Below are 22,847 nucleotides of genomic sequence, written 5' to 3' on the forward strand. Positions count from 1 at the left end.
GAGACCTGAGACAAAGAGATCTGAATTATACGAGAGCCGACCAGGGGAAACACAAATTATGCAGTCAAGTTTCCCACATTTGGGGAAATCGCAGGAGCAGCACACCCAGAGTACAATGGGTGAGCCTTGCCCTTTGAGAAGCACCTTCATGATCATAGTATCTCACCTGGCAGGTAAGTAGGAGTTGGGCTAGAGCTGGGGAGGGTCGCTGCTCGGGTACCCCCCTGTAAAGTGAAGGAGATCCAACTGAGGCAGCACAAGGGAACTCTCGAAAGAAGAACAAGGCTAAAGGAAAATCTGAGACAAAGAAATCTGACTTTTACCAGAGCTGACCAGAGGAATGCACAAACACAGTCTCCCACTACCACAAATAATGCAGTCGAGTTTCCCACATTTGGGGAAATCACAGGGGTCAGCATACCCAAAATGCAATGAATGAACCTCACCCTGGGAGAAAAATCTTCATGACCATGGTATCTCCTATGCAAAATAAGTATGATTTGGAATAGGGCTGGGGAGGGCCGCTGCTCATGCACATCTCTGTCAAGTAAAGGAGATTCAACTGAGGCAGCACAAGGGAACTCTCATCTTGGGACAACAACTGCAGGGAGAACATATATTTTCAGATGAACATGGGAGGGCAGAAGGCTGCCTAATACTGAAGCACCCCCAAACAACAAACCAAATGCAACAACTAGTGCAAGCATTCCTGGGGGATGGCCTGCCGCAGATGGATTTGCATATGGTGATGTCATCCAAGCAGTGGGTCAAAGTTGGCTTCAACCCTCGTCTGCATATGAAAAGAGAAAAGGGGCATGCAGGGCATGGTGGCCTTTTGCGGCGCTTGGCTGACCCCTAGTTTGCATTAAACACCTCCACCCTCCTTTGGTGTGGGGCTCATGTTGGCTATGCCCCAGCCCCTGAAGCATTCAAGCTGATTTCTTGCAGCAGCTGGGCACTGTAACAGCTCCAGAGCTGCTCTGTAAGGCAAGTAAAAGGGTGTGGGCCCTGCAGCACTACCTGTAGTTTGCATTGTGCATTGGAAGGCACAAAGTAAGCAGACGGGAGGAGAAGTCAGGATAGTGCACAAGGGTATAGAAGGGAGCGGCTGAAGAAAAGAGAAGTGGAAACAGACAGCTAACTAGGCTGGAGAGAGACCTGAGACAAAGAGATCTGAATTATACGAGAGCCGACGAGGGGAAACACAAATTATGCAGTCAAGTTTCCCACATTTGGGGAAATCGCAGGAGCAGCACACCCAGAGTGCAATGGTTGAGCCTTGCCCTGGGAGAAGCACCTTCATGATCATAGTATCTCACCTGGCAGGTAAGTAGGAGTTGGGCTAGAGCTGGGGAGGGTCGCTGCTCGGGTTCCCCCCTGTGAAGTGAAGGAGATCCAACTGAGGCAGCACCAGGGAACTCTCGAAAGAAGAACAAGGCTAGAGGAAGATCTGAGACAAAGAAATCTGACTTTAACCAGAGCTGACCAGAGGAAAGCACAAACACAGTCCCCCACTACCACAAATAATGCAGTCGAGTTTCCCACATTTGGGAAAATCACAGGGGTCAGCATACCCAGAATGCAATGAATGAACCTCACCCTGGGAGAACAATCTTCATGACCATGGTATCTCCTATGCAAAATAAGTATGATTTGGGATAGGGCTGGTGAGGGCCGCTGCTCAGGCACATCTCTGTCAAGTAAAGGAGATTCAACTGAGGCAGCACAAGTGAACTCTCATCTGGGGACAACATCTGCAGGGAGACCACATCTTTTCAGATGAACATGGGAGGGCGGAAGGCTGCCTAATACTGAAGCACCATCAAATATCAAACCATATGCAACAACTAGTACAAGCACTCCTGGGGGAAGGTCTGCAGCAGACGGATTTGCATACGGTGATGTTATCCAAGCAGTGGGCCAAGTTGACTGGAACCCTCATCTGCATATGAAAAGAGAAAAGGGGCATGCAGGGCATGGCGGCCTTTTGCAGTGCTTGGATGACCCCTAGTTCGAATTAAACACCTCCCCCCTCCTTTGGTGTGGGGCTCATGTTGGCCATGCCCCATCCCCTGAAGCATTAAAGCTGATTTCTTGCAGCAGCTGGGCACTGTAACAGCTCCAGAGCTGCTATGTAAGGCAAGTAAAAGGGTGTGGGCCCTGCAGCACTACCTGTAGTTTGCATTGTGCATTGGAAGGCACAAAGTAAGCAGACGGGAGGAGAAGTCAGGATAGTGCACAAGGGTATAGAAGGGAGCGGCTGAAGAAAAGAGAAGTGGAAACAGACAGCAAACTAGGCTGGAGAGAGACCTGAGACAAATAGATCTGAATTATACGAGAGCCGACCAGGGGAAACACAAATTATGCAGTCAAGTTTCCCACATTTGGGGAAATCGCAGGGGCAGCACTTCCAGAGTGCAATGGGTGAGCCTTGCCCTGGGAGAAGCACCTTCATGATCATAGTATCTCACCTGGCAGGTAAGTAGGAGTTGGGCTAGAGCTGGGGAGGGTCGCTGCTCGGGTACCCCCCTGTAAAGTGAAGGAGATCCAACTGAGGCAGCACAATGGAACTCTCGAAAGAAGAACAAGGCTAGAGGAAAAACTGAGACAAAGAAATCTGACTTTTACCAGAGCTGACCAGAGGAAAGCACAAACACAGTCCCCCACTACCACAAATAATGCAGTCAAGTTTCCCACATTTGGGGAAATCACAGGGGTCAGCATACCCAAAATGCAATGAATGAACCTCACCCTGGGAGAACAATCTTCATGACCATGGTATCTCCTATGCAAAATAAGTATGATTTGGAATAGGGCTGGGGAGGGCCGCTGCTCATGCACATCTCTGTCAAGTAAAGGAGATTCAACTGAGGCAGCACAAGGGAACTCTCATCTGGGGACAACAACTGCAGGGAGAACACATATTTTCAGATGAACATGGGAGGGCAGAAGGCTGCCTAATACTGAAGCACCCCCAAACAACAAACCAAATGCAACAACTAGTGCAAGCATTCCTGGGGGAAGTTCTGCAGAAGACGGATTTGCATACGGTGATGTCATCCAAGCAGTGGGTCAAAGTTGGCTTCAACCCTCATCTGCATATGAAAAGAGAAAAGGGGCGTGCAGGGCATGGCGGCCTTTTGCGGTGCTTGGATGACCCCTAGTTCGCATTAAACACCTCCACCCTCCTTTGGTGTGGGGCTCATGTTGGCCATGCCCCATCCCCTGAAGCATTCAAGCTGATTTCTTGCAGCAGCTGGGCACTGTAACAGCTCCAGAGCTGCTCTGTAAGGCAAGTAAAAGGGTGTGGGCCCTGCAGCACTACCTGTAGTTTGCATTGTGCATTGGAAGGCACAAATTAAGCAGACGGGAGGAGAAGTCAGGATAGTGCACAAGGGTATAGAAGGGAGCGGCTGAAGAAAAGAGAAGTGGAAACAGACAGCAAACTAGGCTGGAGAGAGACCTGAGACAAAGAGATCTGAATTATACGAGAGCCGACCAGGGGAAACACAAATTATGCAGTCAAGTTTCCCACATTTGGGGAAATCGCAGGGGCAGCACACCCAGAGTGCAATGGGTGAGCCTTGCCCTGGGAGAAGCACCTTCATGATCATAGTATCTCACCTGGCAGGTAAGTAGGAGTTGGGCTAGAGCTGGGGAGGGTCGCTGTTCGGGCACCCCCCTGTCAAGTGAAAGAGATCCAACTGAGGCAGCACAAGGGAACTCTCGAAAGAAGAACAAGGCTAGAGGAAGATCTGAGACAAAGAAATCTGACTTTTTCCAGAGCTGACCAGAGGAAAGCACAAACACAGTCCCCCACTACCACAAATAATGCAGTCGAGTTTCCCACATTTGGGGAAATCACAGGGGTCAGCATACCCAGAATGCAATGAATGAACCTCACCCTGGGAGAAAAATCTTCATGACCATGGTATCGCCTATGCAAAATAAGTATGATTTGGGATAGGGCTGGGGAGGGCCGCTGCTCAGGCACATCTCTGTCAAGTAAAGGAGATTCAACTGAGGCAGCACAAGGGAACTCTCATCTGGGGACAACAACTGCAGGGAGAACACATATTTTCAGATGAACATGTGAGGGCAGAAGGCTGCCTAATGCTGAAGCACCCCCAAACAACAAACCAAATGCAACAACTAGTGCAAGCATTCCTGGGGGAAGGCCTGCAGCAGATGGATTTGCATATGGTGATGTCATCCAAGCAGTGGGTCAAAGTTGGCTTCAACCCTCGTCTGCATATGAAAAGAGAAAAGGGGCGTGCAGGGCATGGCGGCCTTTTGCAGCGCTTGGATGACCCCTAGTTCGCATTACACACCTCCACCCTCCTTCGGTGTGGGGCTCATGTTGGCTATGCCCCAGCCCCTGAAGCATTCAAGCTGATTTCTTGCAGCAGCTGGGCACTGTAACTGCTCCAGAGCTACTCTGTAAGGCAAGTAAAAGGGTGTGGGCCCTGCAGCACTACCTGTAGTTCGAATTGTGCGTTGGAAGGCACGAAGTAAGCAGACGGGAGAAGTCAGGATAGTGCGCAAGGGAATAGAAGGGAGCGGCTCAAGAAAAGAGAAGTGGAAACAGACAGCAAACTAGGCTGGAGAGAGACCTGAGACAAAGAGATCTGAATTATACGAGAGCCGACGAGGGGAAACACAAATTATGCAGTCAAGTTTCCCACATTTGGGGAAATCGCAGGAGCAGCACACCCAGAGTGCAATGGTTGAGCCTTGCCCTGGGAGAAGCACCTTCATGATCATAGTATCTCACCTGGCAGGTAAGTAGGAGTTGGGCTAGAGCTGGGGAGGGTCGCTGCTCGGGTTCCCCCCTGTGAAGTGAAGGAGATCCAACTGAGGCAGCACCAGAGAACTCTCGAAAGAAGAACAAGGCTAGAGGAAGATCTGAGACAAAGAAATCTGACTTTTACCAGAGCTGACCAGAGGAAAGCACAAACACAGTCCCCCACTACCACAAATATGCAGTCGAGTTTCCCACATTTGGGAAAATCACAGGGGTCAGCATACCCAGAATGCAATGAATGAACCTCACCCTGGGAGAACAATCTTCATGACCATGGTAATAAGTATGATTTGGGATAGGGCTGGGGAGGGCCGCTGCTCAGGCACATCTCTGTCAAGTAAAGGAGATTCAACTGAGGCAGCACAAGGGAACTCTCATCTGGGGACAACAACTGCAGGGAGACCACATCTTTTCAGATGAACATGGGAGGGCGGAAGGCTGCCTAATACTGAAGCACCATCAAATATCAAACCATATGCAACAACTAGTACAAGCACTCCTGGGGGAAGGTCTGCAGCAGACGGATTTGCATACGGTGATGTTATCCAAGCAGTGGGCCAAAGTTGACTGGAACCCTCATCTGCATATGAAAAGAGAAAAGGGGCATGCAGGGCATGGCGGCCTTTTGCAGTGCTTGGATGACCCCTAGTTCGCATTAAACACCCCCACCCTCCTTTGGTGTGGGGCTCATGTTGGCCATGCCCCATCCCCTGAAGCACTCAAGCTGATTTCTTGCAGCAGCTGGGCACTGTAACAGCTCCAGAGCTGTTCTGTAAGGCAAGTAAAAGGGTGTGGGCCCTGCAGCACCACCTGTTGTTCGCATTGTGCGTTGGAAGGCACAAATTAAGCAGACGGGAGGAGAAGTCAGGATAGTGCGCAAGGGCATACTTTTCTCTTAGTCCGGGGGCAAGGCTTCAAAATGGGGTCTGCAACGGAGGAGACACAGGGGGCGTGGTCACAGCAGCTTTTCTCTACAGCCTGCACCAGCAGGAGCCTACACCATTTTTTATGATCACGCTGAACTGCAGTGCGACTGCAATTACAGCATGGTCAAGAAGGGAGGCGTCATGCTGGGTGGCCATGCCCTGTCACTGTGCAGGAGCCAGCACAGCTCACACACTAGTCCCCGGGTGCAGCCCCCAACCCCCGGGACACCCGGAGCAACAAAATGTAGATTCAGGCCACCAGGCCACGCCCCTACCTATGAAACCATGCCTCCTTTTTACCATTGCGCTGTTTATCTGCGCGCACTGCATTACAATCTCCCTCGCCACCTCTCTGGGTGTCACCAGTGATAGTGACACCTCTGCCATGCTTGTAGCAGCTGGTCCTAAGATCTACGCCTCAAGCCCTGAGTGTTTGCCCTTGTGACTTGTTGATCATCATAGCGAAGCAGATGCTTACAGAAAACTGCAGGGGCTTAGATTGAAAATAAAAAAATTGATGGGTATAAGGTAGAGAGGAGCGGGTTCGGTTCTCCGAGAACCGAATTCCCCACGAACTCCACGTGGTTTACACTGGTCCGAGGCAGGCTCGGTTGTTCCCGCCTGACTCGGAAAACCTGAACAAGGGAAAATGTCATCATCCCGCTGTCAGATTCTTGCGAGATTCGGATTCCATATAAAGAGCTGCGCTTTGCTGCCATTTTTACTCGTGCATTGAAGAGAGAGCGGAGAGGACGTGGCTATGTTCTCTCAGTGGAAATCTCAATATCAGTGCTCAGTATCAGTGGTTACTTATTGCTGCTCAGTAATACTAGTAGTGTGTCTCTCCTGCTCAGTGTCAGTTCTCAGTAGTATCCTCATCAGTGCTCAGTATCACTGCTCATTGTCTTGTGCTGCATTGTGGTGCTCAGCATACTACAGTACATTACTAATAGTCCAGTGCTGCATCTTGCTGCTCAGTGTCAGTTCTAGTATCCTCATCAGTGCTCACTATCACTGCTCATTGCATTGTGGTGTTCTGTATACTACAGTAACATAGTAATATAGTATATATAGAGGAGCGGGTTCGGTTCTCCGAGAACCGAATTCCCGACGAACTCCACGTGGTTTACACTGGTCCGAGGCAGGCTCGGTTGTTCCCGCCTGACTCGGAAAACCTGAACAAGGGAAAATGTCATCATCCCGCTGTCGGATTCTCGCGAGATTCGGATTCCATATAAAGAGCTGCGCGTTGCCGCCATTTTTACTCGTGCATTGAAGAGAGAGCGGAGAGGACGTGGCTATGTTCTCTCAGTGGAAATCTCAATATCAGTGCCCAGTATCAGTGGTTACTTATTGCTGCTCAGTAATACTAGTAGTGTGTCTCTCCTGCTCAGTGTCAGTTCTCAGTAGTATCCTCATCAGTGCTCAGTATCACTGCTCATTGTCTTGTGCTGCATTGTGGTGCTCAGCATACAACAGTACATTACTAATAGTCCAGTGCTGCATCTTGCTGCTCATGTTGGCTATGCCCCAGCCCCTGAAGCATTCAAGCTGATTTCTTGCAGCAGCTGGGCACTGTAACAGCTCCAGAGCTGCTCTGTAAGGCAAGTAAAAGGGTGTTGGCCCTGCAGCACTACCTGTAGTTTGCATTGTGCGTTGGAAGGCACAAAGTAAGCAGACAGGAGAAGTCAGGAGAGTGCACAAGGGCATAGAAGGCAGGGGCTCAAGAAAAGAGAAGTGGAAACAGACAGCAAACTAGGCTGGAGAGAGACCTGAGACAAAGAGATCTGAATTATACAAGTAGCCGACCAGAGGAAACACAAATTATGCAGTCAAGTGTCCCACATTTGGGGAAATCGTAGGAGCAGCACACCCAGAGTGCAATGGGTGAGCCTTGCCCTGGTAGAAGCACCTTCCTGATCATAGTATCTCACTTGGCAGGTAAGTAGGAGTTGGGCTTGAGCTGGGGAGGGTCGCTGCTCGGGCACCCCCCTGTCAAGTGAAGGAGATCCAACTGAGGCAGCACAAGGAAACTCTCGAAAAAAGAACAAGGCTAGAGGAAGATCTGAGACAAAGAAATCTGACTTTTACCAGAGCTGACCAGAGGAAAGCACAAACACAGTCCCCCACTACCACAAATAATGCAGTCGAGTTTCCCACATTTGGGGAAATCACAGGGGTCAGCATACCCAGAATGCAATGAATGAACCTCACCCTGGGAGAACAATCTTCATGACCATGGTATCTCCTATGCAAAATAAGTATGATTTGGGATAGGGCTGGGGAGGGCCGCTGCTCAGGCACATATCTGTCAAGTAAAGGAGATTCAACTGAGGCAGCACAAGGGAACTCTCATCTGGGGACAACAACTGCAGGGAGAACACATATTTTCAGATGAACATGGGAGAGCAGAAGGCTGCCTAATACTGAAGCACCCCAAACAACAAACCAAATGCAACAACTAGTACAAGCATTCCTGGGGGAAGGTCTGCAGAAGACGGATTTGCATACGGTGATGTCATCCAAGCAGTGGGCCAAAGTTGGCTGGAACCCTCATCTGCATATGAAAAGAGAAAAGGGGTATGCAGGGCATGGCGGCCTTTTGCGGCGCTTGGATGACCCTTAGTTCGCATTAAACACCTCCACCCTCCGTCGGTGTGGGGCTCATGTTGGCTATGCCCCAGCCCCTGAAGCATTCAAGCTGATTTCTTGCAGCAGCTGGGCACTGTAACAGCTCCAGAGCTGCTCTGAAAGGCAAGTAAAAGGGTGTGGGCCCTGCAGCACTACCTGTAGTTTGTATTGTGCGTTGGAAGGCACAAAGTAAGCAGACAGGAGAAGTCAGGAGAGTGCACAAGGGCATAGAAGGCAGCGGCTCAAGAAAAGAGAAGTGGAAACAGACAGCAAACTAGGCTGGAGAGAGACCTGAGACAAAGAGATCTGAATTATACGAGTAGCCGACTAGAGGAAACACAAATTATGCAGTCAAGTGTCCCACATTTGGGGAAATCGTAGGAGCAGCACACCCAGAGTGCAATGGGTGAGCCTTGCCCTGGGAGAAGCACCTTCATGATCATAGTATCTCACCTGGCAGGTAAGTAGGAGTTGGGCTAGAGATGGGGAGGGTCGCTGCTCGGGCACCCCCCTGTCAAGTGAAGGAGATCCAACTGAGGCAGCACAAGGAAACTCTCGAAAAAAGAACAAGGCTAGAGGAAGATCTGAGACAAAGAAATCTGTCTTTTACCAGAGCTGACCAGAGGAAAGCACAAACACAGTCCCCCACTACCACAATTAATGCAGTCGAGTTTCCCACATTTGGGGAAATCACAGGGGTCAGCATACCCATAATGCAATGAATGAACCTCACCCTGGGAGAACAATCTTCATGACCATGGAAACTCCTATGCAAAATAAGTATGATTTGGGATAGGGCTGGAGAGGGCCGCTGCTCAGGCACATCTCTGTCAAGTAATGGAGATTCAACTGAGGCAGCACAAGGGAACTCTCATCTGGGGACAACAACTGCAGGGAGAACACATATTTTCAGATGAACATGGGAGGGCAGAAGGCTGCCTAATACTGAAGCACCCCCAAACAACAAACCAAATGTAACAACTAGTAAAAGCATTCCTGGGAGAAGGTCTGCAGAAGACGGATTTGCATACGGTGATGTCATCCAAGCAGTGGGCCAAAGTTGGCTGGAACCCTCATCTGCATATGAAAAGAGAAAAGGGTTATGCAGGGCATGGCGGCCTTTTGCGGTGCTTGGATGACCCCTAGTTCGCATTAAATACCTCCACCCTCCTTCGGTGTGGGGCTCATGTTGGCTATGCCCCAGCCCCTGAAGCATTCAAGCTGATTTCTTGCAGAAGCTGGGCACTGTAACAGCTCCAGAGCTGCTCTGTACGGCAAGTAAAAGAGTGTGGGCCCTGCAGCACTACCTGTAGTTCGCATTGTGCGTTGGAAGGCACAAAGTAAGCAGACGGGAGAAGTCAGGATAGTGCGCAAGGGCATAGAAGGGAGCGGCTCAAGAAAACAGAAGTGGAAACAGACAGCAAACTAGGCTGGAGAGAGACCTGAGACAAAGAGATCTGAATTATACGAGAGCCGACCAGGGGAAACACAAATTATGCAGTCAAGTTTCCCACATTTGGGGAAATCGCAGGAGCAGCACACCCAGAGTGCAATGGGTGAGCCTTGCCCTGGGAGAACAATCTTTATGACCATGGTATCTCCTATGCAAAATAAGTATGATTTGAGATAGGGCTGGGGAGGGCCGCTGCTCAGGCACATCTCTGTCAAGTAAAGGAGATTCAACTGAGGCAGCACAAGGGAACTCTCATCTGGGGACAACAACTGCCGGGAGAACACATATTTTCAGATGAACATGGGAGGGCAGAAGGCTGCCTAATACTGAAGCACGCCCAAACAACAAACCAAATGCAACAACTAGTACAAGCATTCCTGGGAGAAGGTCTGCAGAAGACGGATTTGCATACGGTGATGTCATCCAAGCAGTGGGCCAAAGTTGGCTGGAACCCTCATCTGCATATGTTGAAGATACAATTTGTGAATTGCATTTAACACTATCTCCCTTTCCTGGGGAGAAGATGGTAGGGCCGATTTGAAAAACCGGCGAGGAGGCACCTCTTCGAATTTCAGCTTGTAACCCTGAGAAACAATTTCTATTGCCTAGGGATCCACCTGCGAATGAACCCAGATGTGGCTGAAAACTCGAAGACGTGCCCCCAACTGGGCGGACTCCTTTAGTGGAGCCCCAGCGTCATGCAGTGGATTTTGTAGAGGCCGGGGAGGACTTCTGTTCCTGGGAACTAGCTGTGTTGTGCAGCTTCTTCCCTCTGCCCTTACCTCTGGCAAGAAAGGACGCACCTCGTACTTTCTTGTTTCTCTGTGATCGAAAGGACTGCATTTGATAATGTGGTGCTTTCTTAGGCTGTGAGGGAATATAAGGCAAAAAATTTGATTTACCAGCTGTAGCTGTGGAGACTAGGTCCGAGAGACCTTCCCCAAACAATTCCTCACCCCTGTAAGGTAAAACCTCCATATGCCTTTTTGAGTCGGCATCACCTGTCCATTGCCGGGTCCATAGGACTCGTCTAGCAGAAATCGACATAGCGTTTATTCTAGAACCCAGTAGACTAATGTCACTTTGAGCATCTCTCATATATAGGACAGCATCTTTTATATGCCCTATGGTCAATAACATAGCATCCTTATCTAGGGTCTCAATCTCTGCTGATAAGGTATCTGTCCATGCTGCCACCGCGCTACAACCCCGGCCGACGCAATTGCCGGTCTGAGTAAGGTACCAGAATGTGTGTAAATGGACTTTAGGGTAACCTCCTGCTTGCGGTCAGCAGGGTCCCTGATGGTAGCCGTATCCTGGGATGGCAGCGCTACCTTTTTGGATAAGCGTGTCAATGCTTTATCCACCCTAGGGGAGGATTCCCACCGTATCCTGTCCATTGGCGGGAAAGGATACGCCATAAGAATCCTTTTGGGAATCTGCAGCTTTTTGTCTGGAGATTACCAAGCTTTTTCACATAATTCGTTCAACTCATGTGAGGGGGGAAAGGTTATCTCAGGTTTCTTTCCCTTATACATGTGTACCCTCGTGTCAGGGACAGGGGACTCTGTGATGTGCAAAACATCTTTTATTGCAATAATCATATATCGAATACATTTAGCCAATTTTGGCTGTAACTTTGCATCATCGTAGTCGACACTGGAGTCAGAATCTGTGTCGGTATCTGTGTCAACTATTTGGGATAGTGGGCGCTTTTGAGACCCCGAAGGTCCCTGCGACATAGGGACAGGCATGGGTTGACTCCCTGACTGTTCCCTAGCTTCAGCTTTGTCTAATCTCTTGTGTAATAAGTTTACATTAGCACTTAAAACATTCCACATATCCATCCAGTCAGGTGTCGGCGTTGTCGATGGAGACACCACATTAATTTGCTCCTGCTCCTCTCTAGGAGAGCCTTCTACCTCAGGCATGTCGACACACGTGTACCGACACACCATACACTCAGGGAATCCTCTTATCTGAGGACAGTTCCCCAACAAGGCCCTTTGGAGAGACAGAGAGAGAGAGTATGCCAGCACACACCCCAGCGCTATATGACCCAGGAAAAAAACACAATAATTTTATGTTTACCCAGTAGCGCTGTATTTCCATATGCGCCTAATTATGTGCCCCCCTCTTCTTTAAGACCCTCTTTCTACCGTGGTATAAGCAGGGGAGAGTCCGTGGAGCTTCCCCTCAGCGGTGCTGTGGAGAAAATGGCGCTGGTGAGTGCTGAGGGAGAAGCCCCACCCCCTCAGCGACGGGCTTCTGTCCCGCTCAAATATAGTAAAAAAATGGCGGGGCTCTTATATATATATACAGTGCCTAGCTGCATATATATTTATTTTGCCAAAGAGAGGTCTATATTGCTGCCCAGGGCGTCCACCCTGCGCCCTTCACCCTTACACTGACTGCCGTGTGTGAGGTGTATTGGAGCAATGGAGCACAGCTTTACTGCTGTGCGTTACCTCAGTGAAGATCATGAAGTCTTCCGCCGCCTCTGAAGTCTTCTTTTCTTCTCATACTCACCCGGCTTCTAACTTCCGGCTCTGCGAGTGGGACGGCGGCGCGGCTCTGGGACGGACGGCGAGGGTGAGACCTGCGTACCGATCCCTCTGGAGCTAATGCTGTACAGTAGCCTAAGAAGCAGAGCCTATCAACTCACAGAAGTAGGTGTGCATCTCTCCCCTCCGCCCCTCGATGCAGGGAGTCTGTTGCCAGCAGGCTCCCTGAAAATAAAAAAATCTAACAAATATACTTTCTGTCAGGAAACTCAGGAGAGCTCCCTGAAAAGCACCCAGTCTCCTCTGGGCACAGTAGTAAACTGAGGTCTGGAGGAGGGGCATAAAGGGAGGAGCCAGTGCACACCCAGATCTAAAGTCTTTCTTAAAGTGCCCATGTCTCCTGCGGAGCCCGTCTATCCCCCATGGTCCTTACGGAGTCCCCAGCATCCTCTAGGACATAAGAGAAAAATTATGCTGGCAGAAAAATCCAATTGAGTGATTAAACAGCTCCAGAGCTGCTCTGTAAGGCAAGTAAAAGGGTGTGGGCCCTGCAGCACTACCTGTAGTTTGCATTGTGCATTGGAAGCCTAGTTTGCTGTCTGTTTCCACTTCTTTTTTCTTGAGCCCCTCCCGTCTATACCCTTGTGCACTATCCTGACTTCTCCTCCCGTCTGCTTACTTTGTGCCTTCCAATGCACAATGCAAACTACAGGTAGTGCTGCAGGGCCCACACCCTTTTACTTGCCTTACAGAGCAGCTCTTGAGCTGTTACAGTGCCCAGCTGCTGCAAGAAATCAGCGTGAATGCTTCAGGGGCTGGGGCATGGCCAACATGAGCCCCACACCGAAGGAGGGTGGGGGTGTTTAATGCGAACTAGGGGTCTCGCACAATGCGAACTACAGGTAGTGCTGCAGGGCCCACACCCTTTTACTTGCCTTACAGAGCAGCTCTGGAGCTGTTACAGTGCCCAGCTGCTGCAAGAAATCAGCTTGAATCCTTCAGGGGCTGGGGCATAGCCAACATGAGCCCCACACCGACGGAGGGTGGAGGTGTTTAATGCGAACTAGGGGTCATCCAAGTGCCGCAAAAGGCCGCCATGCCCTGCACGCCCCTTTTCTCTTTTCATATGCAGACGAGGGTTGAAGCCAACTTTGACCCACTGCTTGGATGACATCGCCATATGCAAATCCATCTGCTGCAGGCCTTCCCCCAGGAATGCTTGCACTAGTTGTTGCATTTGGTTTGTTGTTTGGGGGTGCTTCAGTATTAGGCAGCCTTCTGCCCTCCCATGTTCATCTGAAAATATGTGTTCTCCCTGCAGTTGTTGTCCCCAGATGAGAGTTCCCTTGTGCTGCCTCAGTTGAATCTCCTTTACTTGACAGAGATGTGCCTGAGCAGCGGCCCTCCCCAGCCCTATCCCAAATCATACTTATTTTGCATCGGAGATACCATGGTCATGAAGACTGTTCTCCCAGGGTGCGGTTCATTCATTGCATTCTGGGTATGCTGACCCCTGTGATTTCCCCAAATGTGGGAAACTCGACTGCATTATTTAATGCGAACTAGGGGTCATCCAAGCACCGCAAAAGGCCGCCATGCCCTGCATACCCCTTTTCTCTTTTCATAAGCAGACGAGGTTTGAAGCCAACTTTGACCCACTGCTTGGATGACATCACTTGCTGCCTTTCCAATGAAGCAAGTTTAATTTAATAATAGGTGAAAAACCATCCCTACAAAGGTGTTAATCAGAGACTTGGCTTTGTGGACACTTTTCAGAGAACAAATTTGTTAGTATAAAAATAAAGCCAGAAAATGAAGAGCTGTTTAATCACTCAATTGGATTTTTCTGCCAGCATATTTCTTTTTCTCTGCAACCCACTGCTAAATTGTTCTTCCTAGCTGTTTTTATAAAATCACTGAATCAAATCTAACTCTGATTACATTAGAGAAGGCCAGGTACCCTACACCATAACAGGGGGTTTGAAATTTTGACTTGTCTACTTAAAGATCACCAAAATCTGATAACAAGGTCAATTAAGTCCCTTGGTGGGATTGAACCACCAACCTTTTGGTTAATAGCCTTACACACTAACTGCTTGCGCCACAGCGACACTTTGCAAAAGAACATACTGACAAAGGCTAATAAGCATTCATCTAGAACGATTCCTAGAAACATTTTAAAAAGTCAATAATGTGGAGAGTTTTTGTAAGATGTTTCTTCCATCAACCAATGAAGAAACACATTGGTACTTTCCCATGATGAGTGAGTGCTTCAGGATCTCTTGCACTTACATGTGCAGCAGAGTACTGCAATGGAAAAATGCTGGGCCCATAACCCAGAGGTAGGCAGATTGAAACTATCCTCTGCTATATGCATTTTTTTTGTTAATTAAAGTAATCCAAAACTGGGATTGATATTTTTGCTCTTTTATTTTTACTTAAAGTACAATAACTTTTACCATTTTAATTTGTTTTAATAGTATATTGACAGTATTGTTTTCTTTCAAAAATCCTATTAATTTTCTTTACCCGATTATTAAAATGGTAATTGACAAAAACAAACTACATTGTCACCAGAAGAGCAACACAAAATGTACAAGTGATATAGTAAAATCATCTTTCCAGCTTGAATTTCAATGATGCATTGGGGCAACGATTTTGTGAGAAACATCTTCACCCTTAAATAAAGATGTTCTTAATTCCTTACCTGTGTGCTAATTAGATATCACCTTGTTTTCACATTAAACAGACTTCCACATGAGAAAACAGCAAAGATGCAGTGGCGTTAATGTTTCCTGGTGTCAACCTGTATTATTTCCGTAGATATTGAAATGAGGATGCATCTTGCTGCCTTTCCAATGAAGCAAGTTTAATTTAGTAATAGGTGAAAAACCATCCCTACAAAGATGTTAATCAGATACTTGGCTATGTGGACACTTTTCAGAGAACAAATTTGTTATCATAAAAATAAAGCCAGAAAATGAAGAGCTGTTTAATCACTCAATTGGATTTTTCTGCCAGCATTTTTCTTTTTCTCTGCAACCCACTGCTAAATTGTGCTTCCTAGCTGTTTTTTTATAAAATCACTTAATCAAATCTAACTCTGATTACATCAGAGAAGGCCAGGTACCCTACACCATAAGAGGGGGTTTGCAATTTTGACTTGTCTACTTAAATATTACCAAAATCTGATCACAAGGTCAATTACGTCCCTGGATGGGATTGAACCACCAACCTTTTGATTAATAGCTGAACACACTAACCGATTGCGCCACAGAGACACTTTGCGAAAAGTACATACTGACAAAGACTAATAAGCATTCATCTAGAACGTTTCCTAGAAAAACTTTAAAAAGTCAATAATCTGGAGAGTTTTTGTAAGATGTTTCTTCCAGCAACCAATGAAGAAACACATTGGTACTTTCGCATGATGAGTGAGTGCTTCAGGATCTCTTGCACTTACATGTGCAGCAGAGTACTGCAATGGAAGCATGCTGGGCCCATAACCCAGAGGTAGGCAGATTGAAACTATCCTTTGCTATATGCATTTTTTTTTTGTTCATTAAAGTAATCCAAAACTGGGATTGATATTTTAGCTTTTATTTTTACTTAAAGTACAATAACTTTTACCATTTTAATTTGTTTTAATAGTATATTGACAGTATTGTTTTCTTTCAAAAATCCAATTAATTTTCTTTACCCGATTATTAAAATGGTAATTGACAAAAACAAACTACATTGTCACCAGAAGAGCAATACAAAATGTACAAGTGATATATTAAAATCATCTTTCCAGCTTGAATTTCAATGATGCATTGGGGCAACGATTTTGTGAGAAACATCTTCACCCTTAAATAAAGATTTTCTTAATTCCTTACCTGTGTGCTAATTAGATATCACCTTGTTTTCACATTAAACAGACTTCCACATGAGAAAGCAGCAAGGATGCAGTGGCGTTAATGTTTCCTGGTGTCAACCTGTATTATTTCAGTAGATATTGAAATGAGGATGCATCTTGCTGCCTTTCCAATGAAGCAAGTTTAATTTAGTAATAGGTGAAAAACCATCCCTACAAATATGTTAATCAGATACTTGGCTTTGTGGACACTTTTCAGAGAACAAATTCGTTAGCATAAAAATAAAGCCAGAAAATGAAGAGCTGTTTAATCACTCAATTGGATTTTTCTGCCAGCATATTTCTTTTTCTCTGCAACCCACTGCTAAATTGTGCTTCCTAGCTGTTTTTTTTATAAAATCACTGATTCAAATCTAACTCTGATTACATCAGAGTAGGCCAGGTACCCTACACCATAAGAAGGGGGTTTGAAATTTTGACTTGTCTACTTAAAGATCACCAAAATCTGATAACAAGGTCAATTACATCCCTGGGTGGGATTGAACCACCAACCCTTTGATTAATAACCAAACACTAACAGATTGCGCCACAGAGACACTTTACAAACGTACATACTGACAAAGGCTAATAAGCATTCATCTAGAACGTTTCCTAGAAAAACTTTAAAAAGTCAATAATCTGGAGAGTTTTTGTAAGATGTTTCTTCCATCAACCAACGAAGAAACACATTGGTACTTTCCCATGATGAGTGAGTGCTTCAGGATCTCTTGCACTTACATGTGCAGCAGAGTACTGCAATGGAAAAATGCTGGGCCCATAACCCAGAGGTAGGCAGATTGAAACTATCCTCTGCTATATGCATTTTTTTTTGTTAATTAAAGTAATCCAAAACTGGGATTGATATTTTTGCTCTTTTATTTTTACTTAAAGTGCAATAACTTTTACCATTTTAATTTGTTTTAATAGTATATTGACAGTATTGTTTTCTTTCAAAAATCCACTTAATTTTCTTTACCCTATTATTAAAATGGTAATTGACAAAAACAAACTACATTGTCACCAGAAGAGCAATACAAAATGTACAAGTGATATATTAAAATCATCTTTCCAGCTTGAATTTCAATGATGCATTGGGGTAACGATTTTGTGAGAAACACCTTCACCCTTAAATAAAGATTTTCTTAATTCCTTACCTGTGTGCTAATTAGATATCACCTTGTTTTCACATTAAACAGACTTCAACATGCGAAAGCAGCAAGGATGCAGTGGCGTTAATGTTTCCTGGTGTCAACCTGTATTATTTCAGTAGACATTGAAATGAGGATGCATCTTGCTGCCTTTCCAATGAAGCAAGTTTAATTTAGTAATAGGTGAAAAACCATCCCTACAAAGGTGTTAATCAGAGACTTGGCTTTGTGGACACTTTTCAGAGAACAAATTTGTTAGCATAAAAATAAAGCCAGAAAATAAAGAGCTGTTTAATCACTCAATTGGATTTTTTTGCCAGCATATTTCTTTTTCTCTGCAACCCACTGCTAAATTGTGCTTCCTAGCTGTTTTTATAAAATCACTGAATCAAATCTAACTCTGATTACATCAGAGAAGGCCAGGTACCCTACACCATAACAGGGAGTTTGAAATTTTGACTTGTCTACTTAAAGATCACCAAAATCTGATAATAAGGTCAATTACGTCCCTGGGTGGGATTGAACCACCAACCTTTTGGTTAATAACCATACACACTAACTGATTGCGCCACAGCGACACTTTGCAAAAGTACATACTGACAAAGGCTAATAAGCATTCATCTAGAACGTTTCCTAGAAACATTTTAAAAAGTCAATAATGTGGAGAGTTTTTGTAAGATGTTTCTTCCATCAACCAATGAAGAAACACATTGGTACTTTCCCATGATAAGTGAGTGCTTCAGGACCTCTTGCACTTACATGTGCAGCAGAGTACTGTAATGGAAGCATGCTGGGTCCATAACCCAGAGGTAGGCAGATTGAAACTATCCTCTGCTATATGCATTTTTTTTTGTTAATTAAAGTAATCCAAAACTGGGATTGATATTTTTGCTCTTTTATTTTTACTTAAAGTACAATAACTTTTACCATTTTAATTTGTTTTAATAGTATATTGACAGTATTGTTTTCTTTCAAAAATCCAATTAATTTTCTTTACCCGATTATTAAAATGGTAATTGACAAAAACAAACTACATTGTCACCAGAAGAGCAATACAAAATGTACAAGTGATATATTAAAATCATCTTTCCAGCTTGAATTTCAATGATGCATTGGGGCAACGATTTTGTGAGAAGCATCTTCACCCTTAAATAAAGATTTTCTTAATTCCTTACCTGTGTGCTAATTAGATATCACCTTGTTTTCACATTAAACAGACTTCCACATGAGAAAGCAGCAAGGATGCAGTGGCGTTAATGTTTCCTGGTGTCAACCTGTATTATTTCTGTAGATATTGAAATGAGGATGCATCTTGCTGCCTTTCCAATGAAGCAAGTTTAATTTAGTAATAGGTGAAAAACCATCACCACAAAGGTGTTAATCAGAGACTTGGCTTTGTGGACACTTTTCAGAGAACAAATTTGTTAGCATAAAAATAAAGCCAGAAAATGAAGAGCTGTTTAATCACTCAATTGGATTTTTTTGCCAGCATATTTCTTTTTCTCTGCAACCCACTGCTAAATTGTGCTTCCTAGCTGTTTTTATAAAATCACTGAATCAAATCTAACTCTGATTACATCAGAGAAGGCCAGGTACCCTACACCATAAGAGGGGGTTTGAAATTTTGACTTGTCTACATAAAGATCACCAAAATCTGATAACAAGGTCAATTACGTCCCTGGGTGGGATTGAACCACCAACCTTTTGGTTAATAGCCTTACACACTAACTGATTGCGCCACAGCGACACTTTGCAAAAGCATATACTGAAAAAGGCTAATAAGCATTCATCTAGAACGTTTCCTAGAAACATTTTAAAAAGTCATTAATGTGGAGAATTTTTGTAAGATGTTTCTTCCATCAACCAATGAAGAAACACATTGGTACTTTCCCATGATGAGTGAGTGCTTCAGGATCTCTTGCACTTACATGTGCAGCAGAGTACTGTAATGGAAGCATGCTGGGTCCATAACCCAGAGGTAGGCAGATTGAAACTATCCTCTGCTATATGCATTTTTTTTGTTAATTAAAGTAATCCAAAACTGGGATTTACATTTTTGCTCTTTTATTTTTACTTAAAGTACAATAACTTTTACCATTTTAATTTGTTTTAATAGTATATTGACAGTATTGTTTTCTTTCAAAAATTCACTTAATTTTCTTTTCTATGTGCTAATTAGATATCACCTTGTTTTCACATTAAATAGACTTCCACATGAGAAAGCAGCAAGGATGCAGTGGCGTTAATGTTTCCTGGTGGTAGTGGGGGACTGTGTTTGTGCTTTCCTCTGGTCAGCTCTGGTAAAAGTCAGATTTCTTTGTCTCAGATCTTCCTCTAGCCTTGTTCTTCTTTCGAGAGTTCCCTTGTGCTGCCTCAGTTGGATCTCCTTCACTTGACAGGGGCGTACCCGAGCAGCGACCCTCCCCAGCACTAGCCCAACTCCTACTTACCTGCCAGGTGAGATACTATGATCATGAAGGTGCTTCTCCCAGGGCAAGGCTCACCCATTGCACTCTGGGTGTGCTGCTCCTGCGATTTCCCCAAATGTGGGAAACTTGACTGCATAATTTGTGTTTCCCCTGGTCGGCTCTCGTATAATTCAGATCTCTTTGTCTCAGGTCTCTCTCCAGCCTAGTTTGCTGTCTGTTTCCACTTCTCTTTTCTTAAACCGCTCCCTTCTATGCCCTTGCGCACCTTAATTAAATCTAACTCTGATTACGTCAGAGAAGGCCAGGTACCCTACACCATAAGAGGGGGTTTGAAATTTTAACTTGTCTACTTAAAGATCACCAAAATCTGATCACAAGGTCAATTACATCACTGGGTGGGAACCTTTTGGTTAATAGCCCATGTAAGTGCAAGAGATCCTGAAGCACTCACTCATCATGGGAAAGTACCAATGTGTTTCTTACAAAAATTCTCCAGATTATTGACTTTTTAAAGTTTTTCTAGGAAACGTTCTAGATGAATGCTTATTAGCCTTTGTCAGTATGTACTTTTGCAAAGTGTCGCTGTGGCGCAATCAGTTAGTGTGTATGGCTATTAACCTAAAGGTTGGTGATTCAATCCCACCCAGGGACGTAATTGACCTTGTTATCAGATTTTGGTGATCTTTAAGTAGACAAGTCAAAATTTCAAACCCCCTCTTATGGTGTAGGGTACCCAGCCTTCTCTGATGTAATCAGAGTTAGATTTGATTAAGTGATTTTATAAAAAACAGCTAGGAAGCACAATTTAGCAGTGGGTTGCAGAGAAAAAAAATTATGCTGGCAGAAAAGTCCAATTGAGTGATTAAACAGCTCTTCATTTTCTGATTTTATGTTTATGCTAACAAATTTGCTCTCTGAAAAGTGTCCACAAAGCCAAGTCTCTGATTAACACCTTTGTAGGAATGGTTTTTCACCTATTACTAAATTAAACTTGCTTCATTGGAAAGGCAGCAAGATGCATCCTCATTTCAATGTCTACTGAAATAATACAGGTTGACACCAGGAAACATAAACGTCACTGCATCCTTGCTGCTTCCTCATGGGGAAGTCTGTTTAATGTGAAAACAAGGTGATATCTAATCAGCACACAGGTAAGGAATTAAGAAAATCTTTCTTTATGGGTGAAGATGTTTCTCACAAAATTGTTGCACCAAGGCATCATTGAAATTAAAGCTGGAAAGATGATTTTAATATATCACTTGTATATTTTGTACTGCTCTTCTGGTGACAATGTAGTTTGTTTTTGTCAATTACCATTTTAATAATAGGGTAAAGAAAATTAAGTGGATTTTTGAAAGAAAACAATACTGTCAATATACTATTAAAACAAATTAAAATGGTAAAAGTTATTGTACTTTAAGTAAAAATAAAAGAGCAAAAATATCAATCCCAGTTTTGGATTACTTTAATTAACAAAAAACAATGCATATAGCAGAGGATAGTTTCAATCTGCCTACCTCTGGGTTATGGACCCAGCATGCTTCCATTACAGTACTCTGCTGCACATGTAAGTGCAAGAGATCCTGAAGCACTCACTCATCATGGGAAAGTACCAATGTGTTTCTTCATTGGTTGATGGAAGAAACATCTTACAAAAACTCTCCAGATTATTGACTTTTTAAAGTTTTTCTAGGAAACGTTCTAGATGAATGCTTATTAGCCTTTGTCAGTATGTACTTTCGCAAAGTGTCTCTGAGGCACAAACAGTTAGCGTGTTCAGTTGTTAACCAAAAGGTTGGTGGTTCAATCCCACCTAGGGACGTAATTGACCTTGTTATCAGATTTTGGTGATCTTTAAGTAGACAAGTAAAAATTTCAAACCACCTCTTATGGTGTAGGGTACCTGGCCTTCTCTGATGTAATCAGAGTTAGATTTGATTAAGTGATTTTATAAAAAAAACAGCCACGAAGCACAATTTAGCAGTGGGTTGCAGAGAAAAAGAAATATGCTGGCAGAAAAATCCAATTGAGTGATTAAACAGCTCTTCATTTTCTGGCTTTATTTTTATGCTAACAAATTTGTGCTCTGAAAAGTGTCCACAAAGCCAAGTATCTGATTAACACCTTTGTAGGGATGGTTTTTCACCTATTATTAAATTAAACTTGCTTCATTGGAAAGGCAGCAAGTGATGTCATCCAAGCAGTGGGTCAAGGTTGGCTTCAAACCTCGTCTGCTTATGAAAAGAGAAAAGGGGTATGCAGGGCATGGCGGCCTTTTGCGGTGCTTGGATGACCCCTAGTTCGCATTAAATAATGCAGTCGAGTTTCCCACATTTGGGGAAATCACAGGGGTCAGCATACCCAGAATGCAATGAATGAACCGCACCCTGGGAGAACAGTCTTCATGACCATGGTATCTCCTATGCAAAATAAGTATGATTTGGGATAGGGCTGGGGAGGGCCGCTGCTCAGGCACATCTCTGTCAAGTAAAGGAGATACAACTGAGGCAGCACAAGGGAACTCTCATCTGGGGACAACAACTGCAGGGAGAACACATATTTTCAGATGAACATGGGAGGGCAGAAGGCTGCCTAATACTGAAGCACCCCCAAACAACAAACCAAATGCAACAACTAGTGCAAGCATTCCTGGGGGAAGGCCTGCAGCAGATGGATTTGCATATGGCGATGTCATCCAAGCAGTGGGTCAAAGTTGGCTTCAACCCTCGTCTGCATATGAAAAGAGAAAAGGGGCGTGCAGGGCATGGCGGCCTTTTGCGGCACTTGGATGACCCCTAGTTCGCATTAAACACCTCCACCCTCCGTCGGTGTGGGGCTCATGTTGTCTATGCCCCAGCCCCTGAAGGATTCAAGCTGATTTCTTGCAGCAGCTGGGCACTGTAACAGCTCCAGAGCTGCTCTGTAAGGCAAGTAAAAGGGTGTGGGCCCTGCAGCACTACCTGTAGTTCGCATTGTGCGAGACCCCTAGTTCGCATTAAACACCCCCACCCTCCTTCGGTGTGGGGCTCATGTTGGCCATGCCCCAGCGCCTGAAGC

At 45.1% G+C, this 22,847-nt stretch overlaps 13 non-coding genes and 5 pseudogenes across 13 annotated transcripts; 2 read left to right on the forward strand and 16 right to left on the reverse strand.

Moving 5' to 3' along the window:
• Positions 1–18: 18 nt before the first annotated feature.
• Positions 19–181, reverse strand: LOC135007307 (U1 spliceosomal RNA). The gene has a single exon (XR_010207350.1). It is a non-coding gene; the product is annotated as a U1 spliceosomal RNA (small nuclear RNA).
• A 152-nt stretch (positions 182–333) lies between these two features.
• LOC135007076 (U1 spliceosomal RNA) lies at positions 334–497 on the reverse strand. The gene has a single exon (XR_010207132.1). It is a non-coding gene; the product is annotated as a U1 spliceosomal RNA (small nuclear RNA).
• Positions 498–1,198: 701 nt separating this feature from the next.
• LOC135007394 (U1 spliceosomal RNA) lies at positions 1,199–1,334 on the reverse strand (annotated as a pseudogene).
• Positions 1,335–1,486: 152 nt separating this feature from the next.
• LOC135006931 (U1 spliceosomal RNA) lies at positions 1,487–1,650 on the reverse strand. The gene has a single exon (XR_010206994.1). It is a non-coding gene; the product is annotated as a U1 spliceosomal RNA (small nuclear RNA).
• A 673-nt stretch (positions 1,651–2,323) lies between these two features.
• On the reverse strand, positions 2,324–2,486 carry LOC135007410 (U1 spliceosomal RNA). Its single transcript, XR_010207413.1, has one exon. It is a non-coding gene; the product is annotated as a U1 spliceosomal RNA (small nuclear RNA).
• Positions 2,487–2,638: 152 nt separating this feature from the next.
• Positions 2,639–2,802, reverse strand: LOC135007033 (U1 spliceosomal RNA). The gene has a single exon (XR_010207090.1). It is a non-coding gene; the product is annotated as a U1 spliceosomal RNA (small nuclear RNA).
• Positions 2,803–3,476: 674 nt separating this feature from the next.
• On the reverse strand, positions 3,477–3,639 carry LOC135007232 (U1 spliceosomal RNA). Its single transcript, XR_010207283.1, has one exon. It is a non-coding gene; the product is annotated as a U1 spliceosomal RNA (small nuclear RNA).
• A 152-nt stretch (positions 3,640–3,791) lies between these two features.
• LOC135007084 (U1 spliceosomal RNA) lies at positions 3,792–3,955 on the reverse strand. The gene has a single exon (XR_010207140.1). It is a non-coding gene; the product is annotated as a U1 spliceosomal RNA (small nuclear RNA).
• Positions 3,956–4,653: 698 nt separating this feature from the next.
• On the reverse strand, positions 4,654–4,789 carry LOC135007395 (U1 spliceosomal RNA; annotated as a pseudogene).
• A 152-nt stretch (positions 4,790–4,941) lies between these two features.
• LOC135006870 (U1 spliceosomal RNA) lies at positions 4,942–5,091 on the reverse strand (annotated as a pseudogene).
• Positions 5,092–7,515: 2,424 nt separating this feature from the next.
• Positions 7,516–7,679, reverse strand: LOC135007460 (U1 spliceosomal RNA). Its single transcript, XR_010207448.1, has one exon. It is a non-coding gene; the product is annotated as a U1 spliceosomal RNA (small nuclear RNA).
• A 152-nt stretch (positions 7,680–7,831) lies between these two features.
• Positions 7,832–7,995, reverse strand: LOC135007261 (U1 spliceosomal RNA). The gene has a single exon (XR_010207312.1). It is a non-coding gene; the product is annotated as a U1 spliceosomal RNA (small nuclear RNA).
• A 670-nt stretch (positions 7,996–8,665) lies between these two features.
• Positions 8,666–8,829, reverse strand: LOC135007344 (U1 spliceosomal RNA). Its single transcript, XR_010207381.1, has one exon. It is a non-coding gene; the product is annotated as a U1 spliceosomal RNA (small nuclear RNA).
• Positions 8,830–8,981: 152 nt separating this feature from the next.
• LOC135007096 (U1 spliceosomal RNA) lies at positions 8,982–9,145 on the reverse strand. The gene has a single exon (XR_010207152.1). It is a non-coding gene; the product is annotated as a U1 spliceosomal RNA (small nuclear RNA).
• Positions 9,146–9,816: 671 nt separating this feature from the next.
• LOC135007275 (U1 spliceosomal RNA) lies at positions 9,817–9,979 on the reverse strand. Its single transcript, XR_010207325.1, has one exon. It is a non-coding gene; the product is annotated as a U1 spliceosomal RNA (small nuclear RNA).
• Positions 9,980–13,743: 3,764 nt separating this feature from the next.
• Positions 13,744–13,922, forward strand: LOC135006858 (U1 spliceosomal RNA; annotated as a pseudogene).
• A 5,881-nt stretch (positions 13,923–19,803) lies between these two features.
• LOC135007264 (U1 spliceosomal RNA) lies at positions 19,804–19,966 on the forward strand. Its single transcript, XR_010207315.1, has one exon. It is a non-coding gene; the product is annotated as a U1 spliceosomal RNA (small nuclear RNA).
• A 2,082-nt stretch (positions 19,967–22,048) lies between these two features.
• Positions 22,049–22,227, reverse strand: LOC135007476 (U1 spliceosomal RNA; annotated as a pseudogene).
• Positions 22,228–22,847: the final 620 nt, after the last annotated feature.

This window comes from Pseudophryne corroboree, unplaced genomic scaffold, assembly GCF_028390025.1.
Source record: "Pseudophryne corroboree isolate aPseCor3 unplaced genomic scaffold, aPseCor3.hap2 scaffold_218, whole genome shotgun sequence".
NCBI classification, from domain to species: domain Eukaryota; kingdom Metazoa; phylum Chordata; class Amphibia; order Anura; family Myobatrachidae; genus Pseudophryne; species Pseudophryne corroboree.